This window comes from Rhinatrema bivittatum, chromosome 3 (genome assembly GCF_901001135.1).
Source record: "Rhinatrema bivittatum chromosome 3, aRhiBiv1.1, whole genome shotgun sequence".
NCBI lineage: Eukaryota > Metazoa > Chordata > Amphibia > Gymnophiona > Rhinatrematidae > Rhinatrema > Rhinatrema bivittatum.
In genome coordinates, this window is record NC_042617.1 from 279,786,016 (window position 1) to 279,802,788 (window position 16,773).

Consider the following 16,773-nt stretch of genomic DNA (forward strand, 5'->3'; position numbering starts at 1 on the left):
TTCTCGACAGGATAGTGCCTGTAGTTCTGAAATGCGTCGCGCTGAACAGATTGCCACCAAGAAGATAGTTTTAAAAGTCAGATCTTTAAGAGAGGAAAATCTTAAGGGTTCAAAAGGTGAACCGCTAAGTGCTCGTAAAACTAAGTTCAGATTCCAGGACGGACAAGGAGGACGTAACGGAGGCTTCAAGTGACGCACCCCTCTAAGGAAGCGACCCACATCCGGATGAGAGGAGAGACGCGATCCTTCGCTACTATATAAGAGGGCGCCCAAAGCCGCGACCTGTACTCGAAGTGAGTTGTAAGAGAGGCCGAGATCTAGTCCTTCCTGAAGGAAGGAGAGAATTTGAGATACGGAAGCATTGGTGGGGTGGATGTCGTGAGATCCGCACCAATTTTCGAAGACCTTCCAAACTCTTATATAAGTGACTGAAGTAGATCTCTTACGAGCTAGTAATAGAGTCGAAATGACCTCCTCCTGGTAGCCTCTGTACCTCAGTTTGCGCCTCTCAAAAGCCAGGCCGCTAGACAGAAGCGATCGGCCTGCTGTAAAAATATGGGTCCCTGCCGAAGTAGGCGTGGAATGTGGCTGAGACGTAGAGGGCCTTCCATGGTTAGGAGAAGAAGATCCGCAAACCACGGTCGACGAGGCCATTCCGGCGCCACTAGGACCACTGGACCGTGGTGATTCTCGATTCTTCGAATCACTTTTCCCACGAGAGGCCACGGTGGAAAGACATAAAGTAGGATGTTCCGCGGCCAAGGCAGGGCTAGAGCATCGATTCCTTCTGCGCCGTGTTCTCTTCTGCGGCTGAAGAAACGCGGAGTCTTTGCATTGCTTGCTGTGGCCATGAGATCCAGGTGGGGAGGACCCCATCGGGAGATTATCAAATCCATTGCCTCCCCCGAGAGTTCCCATTCTCCGGGATCCAGGCGTTGACGACTTAAGAAGTCTGCCTGTATATTGTCTACTCCCGCTATGTGGGAGGCTGCCAAACGCAACAGATGCCTTTCCGCCCAGAGCATTAATTTGTCCGCTTCCAAGGATACTTGAAGACTTCGTGTGCCCCCCTGTCTGTTGATGTAAGACACCGTGGTCGCATTGTCGGAAAGGACCCTGACAGCTCTGTGAAGCAACCGAGGAAGGAACCCTTTTAACGCCAGACGTACCGCTCTGGTCTCCAGACGATTGATGGGCCACCGGGCTTGTTCCGCCGTCCATTGACCTTGTAGAGAGCTCTCCTGACAGACCGCCCCCCATCCTGATAGACTGGCATCCGTGGTGACCACTATCCATTCTGGTATGTCCAGAGATACTCCTTGAGCTAGGTTTCGGTATTCTAGCCACCAGTGGAGACTGTGGACGGTATCCATCGGAATTGGGAGTACCATCTGGTAGTCTTGTGAGGACGGTTTCCATCTGGAGAGCAGAGACCTTTGAAGAGGGCGGAGGTGGGCAAAGGCCCAAGGAACAAGATCGATAGTGGAGGCCATCGTGCCCAGGAGCTGAAGGTAATCCCATGATGTGGGTTCTTGAAGATCCAAGAATCGGAGAACCTGATCGCGAAGGGACTGAGCCCTTTCTTTCTTGAGGAATACCATGCCCTGTTTCGTGTCGAAATGTGCTCCCAGGAATTCCAGGGACTGGGAAGGAACTAGGTGACTCTTGGCATAGTTGACAATCCACCCGAGAGACTGGAGCATGCGGAGCACTATTCTGACCATCCGGCAACCCTGGTCCCATGACTTCGCTCGTATGAGCCAATCGTCCAGGTAAGGGTGTACCAGAACGCCCTGCCGGCGCAATGCAGCTGCCACCACTACCATGATTTTCGTGAAGACTCGTGGAGCCGTCGCTAGACCGAAAGGTAAGGCCCGGAACTGAAAATGTTGACCTAAGATCTTGAATCTTAGGTAGCGCTGATGATCCTTGAGAATAGGAATATGCAAGTAGGCCTCGGTGAGATCCAAGGAAGCTAGAAATTCTCCTCGATGTACCGCTGCTAGAACCGACCGAAGAGTCTCCATGCGAAAACGGGGGATTCGTAGAGACCTGTTCACCATCTTGAGGTCCAGGATGGGACGAAAAGTACCCTCCTTCTTTGGGACAACAAAATAGATGGAGTAATGACCTCGACCCCAATCGTAGGGAGGGACTGGTGAAATCGCTCCAAGTGCGGAAAGTCGGTCGAGAGTGGAAGCGACAGCTTCTTGCTTGTAACTGGATCCGCAAGGAGAGAAAAGGAACCTGTCTCTGGGAGGATGGACAAAATCCAATGCGTAGCCGTGCTTTAGAATATCCAGGACCCACTGGTCCGATGTAATTTGGACCCACTCGCTGTAAAAGAGAGAGATCCGGCCCCCCAGCCGGGGAACCGGGTCGTGGGTCCGACTGGCATCATTGGTTTGTCTTGAAGGAGGAGGAATTAGAGGAACCCCGTCCCTGACCCTCCCTGCCGGGACGGCGCCCTCGAAAGGGCCTGTTCCAGGAACCTGAACGTGAGGATGGGTTCCGAGGAGCTTGTTGACGAGTGTTTCGTGTCCTCCGCTGATTCCTGTATCGAGATCTGGAAGAAGAGTAGGAAAACCTTGAGGATCGTGGACGATCTTCCGGAAGCTTATGCACTGAATTCTCATTCAAAGATTTAATGATCTGATCCAAATCTTCCCCAAAAAGGAATTTACCCTTGAAGGGAAGGGATCCCAGGCGCGTTTTAGAGGATGCGTCCGCGGACCAGTTTCGCAGCCAGAGAAGGCGTCGAGCTGAGACTGCCGCTACCATGGAACGGGCGAGGACTCTGAGTAGGTCATAAAAGGCATCCGCCCCATATGCCATCACGGCTTCCAGCCGATCCGCCTGTAGGGCCTCAGCATCTGGTAACTCCTGCGAGGTAAGCAACTGCTGTACCCAGCGTAAACCTGCTCTCTGAGCAAGAGCACTGCAAATGGACGCTCGCATGCCTAGTGCGGAAACTTCAAAAATCCTTTTGAGAAAGACTTCCAATTTTCTATCCTGAGTGTCTTTCAGAGCCGTACCTCCCGTGACCGGTATGGTAGTGTGTTTGGTCACTGCTGATACAGCCGAGTCCACGGCGGGAACTTTGAGGATGTCCAGAAAATCCTGTGGGAGTGGGTAGAGCTTCTCCATAGCTCTACTAACTCTGAGGGTTGCCTCAGGAGTATCCCACTCACGGGAAATGAGTTGGAGAAAAGAAGGGTGAGTGGGAAAAGACTTGGCCAAAGGCCTTAAACCCGCAAGGAGAGGGTCACCTTTCCTTACGTTTGGTTGTGGTCCAACAGGCTCAGGAGGGGGGTCGATGTCCATTTCCGTCAAAATATGAGGGATCAGGTCCTCCAATTCCTCTGACTGGAAAATACGTAGAATCCTTGGATCATCTCCCTCCAGATGAGAAAGCAAAGTGGGATCATCTCCCGAAGGATCTCCCGGAGGGTCCCCCCCTGAGCACGAAACCGGGGGTGGAGGTACAGCTGAGGGATCCTTGGAAGGCTGAGGTGGAGCGCCAGAAGGAGAGGAAATCCCTTGGGAGGGGGAATCCCCCTGCAATGATGAAAGGCGGGCCAACTTTGGGGGAGGGGGGACAGAGAAGTCTGAAGAAGCATCCTTGAAATGCAAAAAAGCTTTGTGCATCAGAACAACGAACTCCGGTGAAAAAGCAGAAAATCCTCCGGAGGGGGCCCCTGAGGCCTCACCCTCTCGGTGACTGGGGTCTGCTGAGGTCCGCTGAGTTCTCGAAGGGAGTGCTGAAATAATCGGGGAGTCCTCCTCTGATAACCCCGCTTCCGAGTCTGACATTAAAATGGCTGCCGTTTCTGTGCTGAGCGGGAACGGGGCCTGTCTTTTTCTCAAATCGCGGTCCACCATTCCCTCGGCGTCCCCCTCAGCCGGACATGTTTCCCCATCGGGGAGGCAGCCCGAGCAACGCCCCTCCCTGACGATTTTAGCTCCCTGTCGGCCGCATATTACACAGGCCGCCGGGCGCGGCATTGAAAAAACAATGAGGGGGGAGGGGCGAATAAGCGCGGCAAGTATAGCCTCGCGCTGAGATGACTGCGGGAAATAAAGAGAAAAACTCCCCCCTGCCGACCCAAGAACCGCCGGGGTATCACCTTCCCGGCAGCCGGCGGTCCCGGGGAATGAACTTCGCGGGACCGCGGGTCGACTAGATAGCGTTGTGGGGGGAGGAGGGGGAAAGTGGGGGAGAGGCTGGACCACCAGCGTGCACCCTCCGTCGAAAAACGTCGGCGAAAAAGCGCTGAGGTAACCTGAAAATTAAATTCAAAAAAGCAACACTTACCCCAGCCAAACAGAAACGGAGAGAGAGTAGTAAAGAGAGAGAAAAGAGGCTTGTCAGGAAGCCCCGGTGAGGTAACAAACCGTTACTGCGCTCAATTTCCCTCAATAGAAAATTTTTTTTTTTTTTTTTTTTTTTTTTAGACTTTTCCCAAATAAAGAAATTAGCTATAATATAAGAGAAAGTTTTTACTTGATCCCTTAAAGCAAAATGAGAGAAAAATTAATAATGAAGATAAAGTTGTGAGGAACCCAAGTTCCACAAACCGCATCTGCTGGAGTCAGAAAGATACTGGGGATGATGACGAGGGTGGTGACGTAGTGTAGCACCTCCCCCAGAAATCTGTTTCTGACTCCATCTGCTGGACAGGGCACATAACCCATCGTCTGGAATGATCCTGGTATGTACAGGGAACAATAGCAGATGCAGTGTCCAGTGAACAGCTCTTGCCAAGTGTTAACTGTTTAACTTAGGGCCTGCCCTAATTGCTCAGAACTCTCTTCCTTGAAAAAAAGAGCTGGCTGAAGTTACAGCTGAATTAGCAGCAATAAAGAAAGTTTCACCCACTTTATATAATTCAGGAGTTAATCACACATTACCACATAAAAACCAAAAGTCAAGGCAAAAGGGGGTTACAGTGGGCTCAGGCAGGATAAGACCTGTGACCCACAGACACCCGTTCTTGCAGCTGTGCAGCCCACAAGATTACCCCCTCACTCACATAGGGCAATAAGAAACAAAAAACAGAATTACAGTGAGCTCTGGTAGAATCAGACCTGTGATGCAGAGACACACACTGTATCAAGTGACAAGCGCAAAAAGCCTTCTCTGTATTAGTTATTGAAGATCTTGCGAAAGAGATTGAAGTGATAGCTGAAAAGAAAGAAGAAACCCAATGCATACAGAAAAGTCACCCCAGAAATACAAATAAAAATGCTAAGGAAAAGGGTGAAGTGGATAAAAAAATTCAACTAAATAAGACACAAAAGGAGTCCAAGAAAAGCTGTAACCTGAACGAGAAAAGCTGGAAAGCTATGAGCACAAATGCTCGTAGTCTGAGCAACAAAATCCCATAGCTGCAAGCCCTAATGGTAGAGGCAGACTTGGACATTGTTGCTGTCACGGAGACATGGTTCACGGTATCTCATGATTGGGATACGACAATACCAGGCTATAACTTGTTAAGGAAGGACAGAGAGGACAGGAAAGGGGGAGGAGTGGCTCTTTATGTCAGAAACAATATGCAAGCATCTGAACTGGAAGGAAGATGAGGCAAAGAAGAAGCACTATGAACCGACCTACAAAAAAAAAAAATGATGGGACATCCATTTTTATTGGAGTAGTTTACAAGCCTCCAAATCATATGGAAGAGCTTGACAGAGATCTGGTTGAAGACATCCAAAAGATGGGAAAGAAGGGAGAAATGGTGATTGTTGGAGATTTTAATCTGCCGGCTATAGACTGGAGAATCCCTTCAGTGGAATCTAACAATAGTAGAGACATAGTGGATGCCCTGCAAGGGGCTCTGTTCAAACAAATGGTAATGGAACCCACGAGGGAGGGAGCTATACTCGATTTAGTGCTCACTAATGGAGATAATGTATCTGATGTCCAGGTGGGTGCCCACTTCAGCACCAGTGATCATCAAATGGTATGGTTTCATATCACACGAAGGATATGTAGAAGAAACACGAAGACCCGAGTTTTGCAGTTCAAAAACATGGACTTTGATGAAATGTGGAAGTACCTGGAGGAAGCACTAAAAGGCTGGGAGAACAAGAGAGATGTGGATCAACAGTGGACCAAACTAAAAGGAGCAATTATCAAGGCAACTAATCTATGTGTCAGAAAAGTAAAGAAAAGCAAAAGAAAAATGAAACCAATATGGTTATCAAAGGAGGTGGCTGACAAAATAAAAGCTAAAAGAACAGCGTTCAAGAAATATAAAGGATCCCACAGGGAGGAGCACAAAGAAGAATATCAGGTTCAATTGAGGGAGATGAAGAAAGTAATCAAGATGGCAAAAAGTCAAATGGAAGAAAGGATTGCCAAAGAGATAAAGAGGTGACAAAACAATTTTCAGATACATCAGTGAAAGGAGAAAAGTTCAAAGTGGTATAGTGAGATTGAAAGGTGAAAAGGATCAATGTGTAGAGAGAGATGAAGAAATGGCAGAAATACTAAATGATTACTTCAGTTCGGTGTTCACTAAAGCAGACCCAGGAGAAGGACAGTTGCTAGTTAACAAGAAACTGGAGGGGAGTGGAGTAGATGTAACTCTGTTTACAGAAGAGAATGTATGGGAAGAGCTAGGAAAACTGAAAGTGAATAAAGCCATGGGGCCTGATGAGGTTCATCTCAGGATACTGAGGGAGCTCAGAGATATGCTGGCGGGTCCGCTGTGTGGCCTGTTCAATAGATCCTTAGAAACGGGAGTGGTGCTAAGTGAATGGAGAAGAGCAGTGGTGGTCTTGCTTCACAAGAGTGAGAGGAGGCTGGAAACTACAGGTCGGTTAGCCTCACCCCGGTGGTGGGAAAAGTGATGGAGTCACTGCTGAAAGAAAGAATAGTGAACTATCTACAGTCTGAAGAACTGATGGACCAGAGGCAGCATGGATTCACCAGGGGAAGATCCTGTCAGACTAATCTGATTGACTTTTTTGACTGGGTAACTAGGGAATTGGATCAAGGAAGAGTGCTCGATGTCATCTACTTGGATTTCAGCAAGGCTTTTGATACGGTCCCGCACAGGAGGCTGGTGAATAAAATGAGAAGCTTAGGAGTGAGTGCCAAGGTGGTGGCCTGGATCGCAAACTGGTTGACGGACAGACGACGTGTGATAAATGGAACTTACTCTGAAGAGAGAGCGGTGTTTAGCAGAGTGCCGCAAGGATCGGTGTTGGGACCGGTCCTGTTCAATATCTATGTGAGTGACACAGCGGACGAGATAGAAGGTAAGGTTTGTCTGTTTGCAGATGACACTAAGATCTGCAACAGAGTGGACACGCCGGAAGGAGTGGAGAGAATGAGACAGGATTTAAGGAAGCTGGAAGAGTGGTCGAAGATATGGCAGCTGAGATTCAATGCCAAGAAGTGCAGAGTCATGCAAATGGGGTGTGGAAATCCGAAAGAACTGTATTCGATGGGGGGTGAAGGGCTGATGTGCACGGAGCAGGAGAGAGATCTTGGGGTGATAGTGTCTAATGATCTGAAGTCGGCGAAACAATGTGACAAGGCGATAGCTAAAGCCAGAAGAATGCTGGGCTGCATAGAGAGAGGAATATCGAGTAAGAAAAGGGAAGTGATTATCCCCTTATACAGGTCCTTGGTGAGGCCTCACCTGGAGTACTGTGCTCAGTTCTGGAGACCGTATCTCCGAAGGGACAGAGACAGGATGGAGATGGTTCAGAGAAGGGCGACCAAAAAGGTGGACGGTCTTCATCGAATGACTTATGAGGAGAGATTGAAGAATCTAAATATGTACACCCTGGAGGAAAGGAGGGGCAGAGGTGATATGATACAGACTTTCAGATACTTGAAAGGCTTTAATGATCCAAAGATAACAAACCTTTTCCGTTGGGAAAAAATCAGCAGAACCAGAGGTCACGATTTAAAACTCCAGGGAGGAAGACTCAGAACCAATGTCAAAGTATTTCTTCACGGAGAGGGTGGTGGATGCCTGGAATGCCCTTCTGGAGGAAGTGGTGAAGACCAGAACTGTGAAGGACTTCAAAGGGGCATGGGATAAACCCTGTGGATCCAAATAGTCTAGAGGATGTGAATGAAGAGTGGGTGGCTCGCGGGAATGACTGCTAGTACCTGGAGATAATACCCTTATTCAATAAACATACACACAGTTAATGCAACTCCAACATTGCTCTAAGCTTCAACGGCAAGAGGTAATGTGGAAAAAAGGATTTGCATTCACAAAAAAGCGGGGAGTAGCTTGCTTGTTATGGCGATTACTACCCCAAACCAAATAAGCCTGATACTTCACTTTCAATGCATATCCAGCATAGCTCTCTGCTTCAGTGGCAGGGGTGAATGAAGAAAAGTGTATCTATATATAGACAACAACCAACAAGGGCTGAATTACATAATCTGAGTAAACAAATAAGCATGGGTGTAGCTTGCTTATTGCGGCAGTTACTACCCCTAACTAATTAAGCTAGATATTTCACTTGATGCAGTTCCAACACTGCTCTCTACATTAATGGCGGGGGTGGAAGGGAAATAGAACCAAAAGGTTACTAAAGGCCAAGAGTAACGGATAAGTATGAGAAAGGAAAAAAAAGCACGAAAGCTTGCTGGGCAGACTGGATGGGCCGTTTGGTCTTCTTTTGCCGTCATTTCTATGTTTCTATTTCACAACATATATAATCCCAACCTGTTCTGTATCACTGAATCCTCCTGCTAGTACTTCTCAGTTACACAAGATTGAACTCTAAATAAATAGTGGCCCAAAGTTTTCTGCAACTAGTAAATTTTAAATTATATACATACTATAAATATTCAACCTTTTTCCAGAACAAATAAAAGGGTCTGCATAACCTGTGTGTAAAGTTCAACATGTCTATGGGGACTTTTAATGACTTAGGATAGAAGTTTTTACTAGGCATGGGGAAAATGCTGCTTCACCCAGCTCTACAATCCAGACTATACTGTTAGATAGCTGCTACATTCACTAGAACACCCATCAACAGTTAATAGGTGGAAGTTTCCCAGTATTCCCATTCAGGTATTTGTAAGGAGGAAGACTTATCTTTACTTGTTTCCCTTAAGCAGATAGCTTCTTGGTTAAACTATCAACATAAGGCGTACAACATGGGTAGTGGCACCAGCACATGCATATATTCATTTTTAAATAAAGCTGCACCCTTTCAACTGAAGCTGCTCAGACATATGTAAACACTGCTAATGACAATGAAAAAAAACTGATGTTGATAATGGCAATAGTTAAGCTGGTACTGAAGCTTTCAAATAAACTTGCAATTTGACTAATGACTAACCAGAGAAAATGGAAAACACCATTTTGTTCATACAGCTGTAGATGGCACGATTTAAAAGAAAATGCTGGAAGCACTGTTTTAGTAAAAGTCACGCTAGGGAAATAACATGTTTAGATACGAGAAGAGGTTCAATTTCCAGTAGGTTCAGGCTAAATGTATGTGCACGTGGTCTGGCATGCTTCGCAGAAGCTGCAAAACTTCAGGAATAAATGCATACAACTCAAACATTTCAAAGTCCCAAGATCTCAAATAATGTTAATCTAAAGAAATACAATTTCTCCCTCATCAAGGTCCGCATTAACTGCATTAGCAGTCTCCCCAGAGGCAATCTCGGAACCAGTAAGTGTACCATAAGTCACGATGCCAAGTACACACAAGCTTCAGTATGTGGCTTCCGCGTGGATCTCCCGTTATGAGACACCGCCATACTGAGAAAACAGTAGCTCTGCAACTACAGGGGCCGCACTCTGTGGCGTGGCTTCTGTCTGACGCTATGGTTTATCAGGGATGCCGAACTGTGAGGAAGATGGGGTGCTACAGGAGGAGATGGGGCGTGAAGAGAACTGGAGGGTAGGAGCTGAGAAATGAGGCTGGAAAAGAGCAGGGTTTGAGGACGGGATACGATAGCTTAGGTATAAGGGAGAGTGGTGCGATGGGGTTAGGATACACCTGGGTGGGAGTTTGGGGGGCACACATCGGGAGATGTGAAGGTGTAGGAAAAAGGAGAGGTAGCGCTCGCACAAATCCACCTTAGGTGAGATCAGTGCCTCGGGCTTTCGCATGCGGAAGGAGGGAAGTTCTCTCTTTTACCCGCCACCCTTAAGATCCCCTTACTCACCGGAGCACTACCGCCACCCACCTTTGCACTTACGCCTTCGACCAGTTCCGGCTTCTCTCGCCTTAGGCCCGTGCTGCGTCACTTCCGCGAGAGACGATAGCTAGGTGCTCTCGCGCGGCTGGACGGGAGCCGGGGGGCGTGTGCCCACGCCATTTCCGGCCTCTTCTACCTACTTTCTGTTAGGTTTCGCCGGCAATTCTTGCCGGGTGCTAGAGAAATCAAAATATTCTAAACCAGGATCTCTTATCCATAATCAACGTTCGCGTTTGTGAATTCCAGGACTACGAATCCCAGCAATCTTAAATTATAACACGACTGGATCATATTATCATTCATATATCTGCTAGTAGGGAGGAATAAACTCACTAGTCTGGAATAGTTTATTCCAAAAAAGATAAGTCTTCCTATAAATATATATATTATTATTATAATATTATATTAATATATATATATATATATAGCCACAAGGCAAGTTGCAAATCAGTTAGGGTAGGTAGGACCCTGTCCCTGGCCTTCAGGGTTTACAATCTGGGGGCCAGATTTACTAGCTTTTTTTTGGGGGCATAGACACGATGGGAGAAAAGGCTTTGTAATAAATCCCTAAATTTGTACCTGAGGCAATGAAAGAAAAAGTGACTAACCCAAGCCCATATAGAATAGCAGTGGAAAAAGGAAAAGTGTTTCTTACCTGCTAATTTTTGTTCCTGTAATACCACAGATCATTCCAGACTAGTGAGTTTATTCCTCCCTACTAGCAGATGGAGGCAGAGAACAAACCCTTGCACTGCTATATAACCGAGTGTCACCTGCAGTTCCTCAGTAGTAACCTGTACCTAAGCCAAATGAAATATCTCCCCCTAAGGGTAAACTAGAAACTAGGGTTGGAATACCCCAAACTGAACCATGACAATGCCACAACCATAACTCCTGCCAACTGTGTAACTCAACCAGATTCAAAATTCTCACTAGCCAAAAAAAAAGTTGGGGTTTTTTTTTTTTGCAGAATGCATTTAGAAACCCAGTCGGGAGTCAGTCTTTTGGCAGCCACACCGGGGTGGGCCTCTAGAAAGATCTGCGATATTACAGGAACGAAAATTAGGAGGTAAGAACCAATTTTCCTTTCCTGGACATACCCAGATCATTCCAGACTAGTGGGATGTACCAAAGATCCCCTACACTGGGTGGGAACCCGAAAGACCCGCTTGAAGAACGCTTTCCCTGAAATTAGCCGAATCTGGAACACACACATCCAGGCGATAATGCCTGGTAAACGTTTGGAGCGAGGACCAGGCAGCTGCCCTACAAATCTCCTGGGGAGAAAACAACCCACCTTCTGCCCTAGACATCGCATGCGCCAGCGTAGAATGCACTTTAAGGCCATTCGGGACAGCGCGGCACTTGCAAATATAGGCCGAAGAAATTGTGTCTTTTAACCAGCGGGCCACAGTAGCTTTCGACACCCTTTCCCCTTTTTTGCTCCACCAAATGACAAAAAAGTGGTCTTACCGTCGGAAATAATTAGTGACCTTCAGATAACGCAACAAGATGTGATGAACATCAAGGAGGTGAAGGTCTCTGCCCATTGTAGGATCCTGAGACTACTCCAGGGAGCCCGGTAATTCCACCATATGATTAACATGAAAGGCAGAAACCATTTTAGGCAAAAAGGAAGGCACAATTCGCAAGGTCACCCTGTCGTTGGAGAGCCGCAAGAATGGGTCACAAAACAAAAGGGCCTGAAGCTCTGAAATTCGTCTGGCAGAGCAAATGGCTACTAGAATAACCATCTTCAAAGTAAGATCCTTCAGGGTAGCCTGATGTAAAGGCTCAAAGAGTGAGTCACAAAGTGCCCGCAATACTAAATTGAGATTCCATTCTGGGAAGACCTTTCTAAGTGGAGGTTTTCAGTGCTTCACTCCTTTCAGAAAACGAACAAGGCTTGTCCTGGACCTTGCCTCAAAGGCAGCCCAGAGCCAAAACCTGGACCCGCAGCGAACTGAAAGCCAAACCCTTGGATAAATCCTGCTGCAGGAATGACAAAATGTGCAGAATGGAAGCCAACAGAGGATCCAAACCGTGCTATGTACACCAGGCCTCTAACATCTTCCAAATCCTGACATAAGCCAGGGAGATAGCTGGCCACCTAGCTTGGAGAAAGGTAGCAGTCACCGGTTCCTAATTTCCCTTCATGCGCCAATCATCCAAGTACGGATGGACCAACACTCCTTCTTCCTCAGGGCCACAGCCACAACCACCACTTCCTTTGTGAATGTTTGAGGACCCGTAGCTAGGCCGAAAGGGAGAGTCTGAAACTGAAATGCTGACCCAGCACTTTGAAGCACAGAAACCTCTGATGGTCCTTCTGAATGGGAATGTGCAGATAGGCCTCGGTCAGATCCAAGGATGCCAGGAACTCGCCTTTGCGGACCCGCCACAAACACTGCAGCATCTTCATCCTGAAACAGAGCACTATAGGCTCAAGTTCACCTTCTGTAAATCCAAGATGGGGCATAAGGTGCCCTCCTTTTTTGGAACCACGAAATAAATGGAGTACCTTCCCTGCCCCTGTTCGTTGGGTGGCACTGGCACTATGGCGTCCAGAGCAATCAACCTTCAAAAGGTACCCTCTATTGCTTCCTGTTTGTTTCGGGAAGAACAGTGCAACTCCAGAAAGGCTTCTTTGGGAAACCGCAAAATTTCTAAGGCATAACCATTTTTCACTACCTCTAGAACCCACTGGGCGGAGGTGATTTTGACCCACTTCTTGTAAAAAAAAAAAAGGGACAGCCTGCCCCCTACCGCCATCAGAGAGGAGTGGGCCAGTCTGGTATCATTGGGACAGCTTGCCAGCTCCAGCCCCCTGACCAGCACCACATCTGGTGGATCTGCTAGAGCCCCGAAAGGACTGCTGGCAACCCAATGGCTGCTTGGAACCTGAAGAGGAGGCCCCTCTGCCTGACCAAAAACGTCTCGACTCGCAAAAACTGCCCTTTTTGTCTTTCGGCAATCTAAGGCCCTTGGTTTCACCCAGGGACTTCATCAGTTAATCCAGATCTTCTCCGAACAGAAGCTTCCCCTTAAAAGGCAGTTTATATAACTGAATTTTGGACAACATGACCGCCGACCAGTTGCACAGCTACAGGAGTCGTCGTGCAGCAAACACCAAAACCATAGTCTTGGCCGTCATGTGCACGAGGTCATGCAATGCATCCGCCATATAAGCCACTCCCGCTTCGAGGCGAGTCACCTGATCGGGAGATAGCACTCCTGAGGATGTCAGCTCCTGCGGTTTCTGAATTCAACATAAGCAGGCGCGTTGCATCAAGCTGGCACAGCTTCAGATGCCCTTCTAGCTTGCGATCCTGGCCATCCTTCAACGCGGCTGACCCTACTACCGGAATTGTAGTCTTCCTGGTCACAGAGGAGACCACCGCATCCACCCAATGTGTACTCAGACAATCCAAATGCTCGTCCAGCAAAGTATATAGCTTGGACATCACTCTCCCCACCTTCAAGCCCAGTTCCTGGGAATCCTACTCCCAGATAATGAGCTTTTGAATCTTCTTAGGAATGAGAAAAGCACTGAGAGGACCCCACAGCTCATCAAGAGCTGGGTTGACGCCCAGCTCATCTAACACCTGGGGAATGAGAGGGCGAACTACAAGAGGGTCATCACCATCCGCCCCAGAAGCCTCCACCGAATCCAGATCATCTTTGTTAGCATCAGGGCCAGAACTCAGACCCACACCTAGGTCTACCTCTGGGTCCTCCTGTGGCTCATCTGAGTCATCCAGGTCCCTGGGTCAGGGTCCAGACGAGAGTCCCGTGATTTATGACACTTGGCTGCACGGTCCAGAGAGCTTCAGACCTCAAGCGTGGTCTCTTGGATGACCCAGAGGACCTCTCCCTGGTTCTCCAAGCACCTGCCTTCCGAGCCAGGAAGGCGTCGTGTATCAGCCAAATAAACTCCAGGGAACAGTCTTCCGGACCCCCCAAGGCCTGCTCAGGGTTACTGAATGGAGACTTCTCCCCCTATTCCCGGTCCTAACCACGTCCCTGCACCGCAAGGGAAAGAGAAGGGGATTCAGCATCGCCGCAATTTCCCACGGGAACAGGAGATGGGAAGCACCTCCCCCCCCCCCCCCCCCCCCGACTCCTGCCACGGACCTCCCAGATCAGGAGGCCCTCCTGAGTTTGGGCCCCTTGGAGGAGAGCCCCCCCGAGGCACAACCTGTGTACAGGGAGAGGGGACTCAGGCAGGTGGACCAGAAATTTAATCTCCCCACTGCTGCACGAAGTGGGCCTCACCACATGGACGAGCCGCCCAGAAGCGCTGCCGTGGAGCAACTATCGGAGCGTGGGACAAAGGCCAAGACGGGCAAGCAAAGCGCACGAAACGCGGGTCTACAGAAAAAAAACATGGTGCGCTGAAATTGTGCATCCCCCGTCAGGAGAAGGCACCTGCCCACACTGCTCCCACTCTCTTACTGGCCTCAGCAGCTCCGGAGGCCAGCCACCCCCAGTACAGCCCCCCAGGATGATTATCCCGGGCTGGAACTCTTCACAGCATCCACAGAATCAAATGCAGGCTTTTTTTTTTTAATTACCTTTACCCACAAAGAGAAAGAATCAAAAATCCCCAGCGGGGATTCTTCCCTGTAGAGTCCATCAGTTTGTAGGAAGGGACCTCGGGTTGCCGAGAGTGAGCCAGTCCCCTGGATATCAGGGGCCCGGAAACGGCGGGCTGAAACAGCCAGGGATATCCAACCCCCCGTTCGCCCAGCTCAACCTGAGGGATGGCCTGCCAATGGGGAGCTGCACCATTTCACAAACTTCCAAGTCAGTCAGGACTGCAGGTTTGCACCTCTACCATCTGCTGAAGACAGAGAAATACCGAGGGCCTGCAAGTGACACCCGGTTATATAGCAGTGCCTCAAGGTTTTGTTCTCTGCCTCCATCTGCTGGTAGGGAGGTATAAACCCACTGGTCTGAAATGATCTGGGTATGTCCAAGAAAGTGAGATTTGAACCTTGGTTTTGTGATTCTCCCAATGCCCTAATCCAGGGTTTCCCAATCCTATTCTGGGGACCCTGCAGCCAGTTAGGTTTCCAGGATGTCCACAATGAATATGCCTGAGATAAAGTTTCATAGCATGGAGATTCTGTGCAAATTCATTGGGAATATCCTGAAAACCTGACTGGCTGTGGGATTCCCAGACCAGATTTGGGAAGCCTCACCCTAATCACTAGGATGCTTATCCACTAGCCTAGAGTGCTGTATTAATCGTTGGATTTCCAAAAATAGGGTTTTAGTTATTTTAAAAAACATAGCCCACAACCTCCAATATAATCGTTCCACATGAGTAACAGTATACATATACAATTCTAGTTACACAGAACATATACTTAAAATATAATCCTAATTATGTAAAACATGAAATTAATCACAAATATACTGTGCTCCACAGTCCTCCTAATAACAAAGAAATCCCACAACCTGAAAAAGGGCGGCCACAACTAAAATTAAAAAGGAAAAGTATCAGATTGAATAGTGCTCACAGAACGTAATTCACAGGCTCTTGCCCACAATGGGCTTCAACCAGCATCATTCTTTGAACACAAGATTTACATCATATACTCTTCCTAATATTAAAAGAGGGTAATTTACCTGATATACTGAAAGGGGCAACAATTAAACCAATAATAAAGAAGAAAAATTTAGATCCATCAATATTAAACAATTATAGACCAGTTTTGAACCTACCTCTACTTGCGAAACTAGTTGAGAAAACGGTTCAAAAACAACTGGCGGAACACTTGGAGAACAATGGTATTTTATATCCTTCACAGCATGGTTTTTGTACACTACAGTCCGGAAACACTACTTCTTTCACTCTCTGACACTATCTTAAGAGGCTTTGATAGTGGAACACATTACATTCTAATTTTATTAGACTTGTCTTCGGCATTTGATACAGTGAATCATGAAATTTTAATCAAAAGATTAATGGACATTGGCCTTCATAAAATATTATATAAGGTGTTCAAATCTTATCTAAGTAACAGATTCTACCAAGTGCAGATCAAAAATCCAATGTCTGAGAAAATAAATTTGCAAACGGGAGTACCACAGGGATCAGCACTTTCTGCGACCTTTTTCAATATTTACTTATTGCCACTTTGTCACTTGCTTGCAGGTTTGGGAATTGTGCTTTACATATACGCTGATGACATACAGCTAATTTTACCAATCGAAGACACCATAGAAAAAACACTAAAATTAGCAAATATTTATCTTGATATAATTAAACAATTGCTAAACCAAATGGAACTAGTGATAAATATTGACAAAATGGAATTTTTACATTTAGAACATAAAAATATAAATGTGGTAAAAACACCAATAATCCTTAAGAATAATCAACCTGCAGAGAAGGTGCGCAACCTAGGCATAATAATTGATCCAGAATTAAATTTTAAACACATATTTTTGAAAGTGAAAGAAGAATATGCTAAATTGATGATACTGAGAAAACTGAAATCACTGTTAACACTACCCAATTTTAGAACAGTACTACAATCTCTTAATATTTGTAAGCACTGATTATTGTAATA

At 47.2% G+C, this 16,773-nt stretch overlaps 1 protein-coding gene across 3 annotated transcripts in view; it reads right to left on the reverse strand.

The window, feature by feature from the left end:
• Positions 1-10,324, reverse strand: part of DNAJC14 (DnaJ heat shock protein family (Hsp40) member C14) — a 36,488-nt gene extending 26,164 nt beyond the window's left edge. Inside the window, exon 1 of one of the 3 annotated variants that reach the window (XM_029594792.1) lies at positions 10,181-10,324. The gene's annotated coding sequence lies outside the window, so the exon portion shown is untranslated. Of the gene's footprint in view, positions 1-9,670; positions 10,110-10,159 lie in introns of those variants that run through there. The other 2 variants (XM_029594791.1, XM_029594793.1) reach the window with 2 other exon arrangements.
• Positions 10,325-16,773: the final 6,449 nt, after the last annotated feature.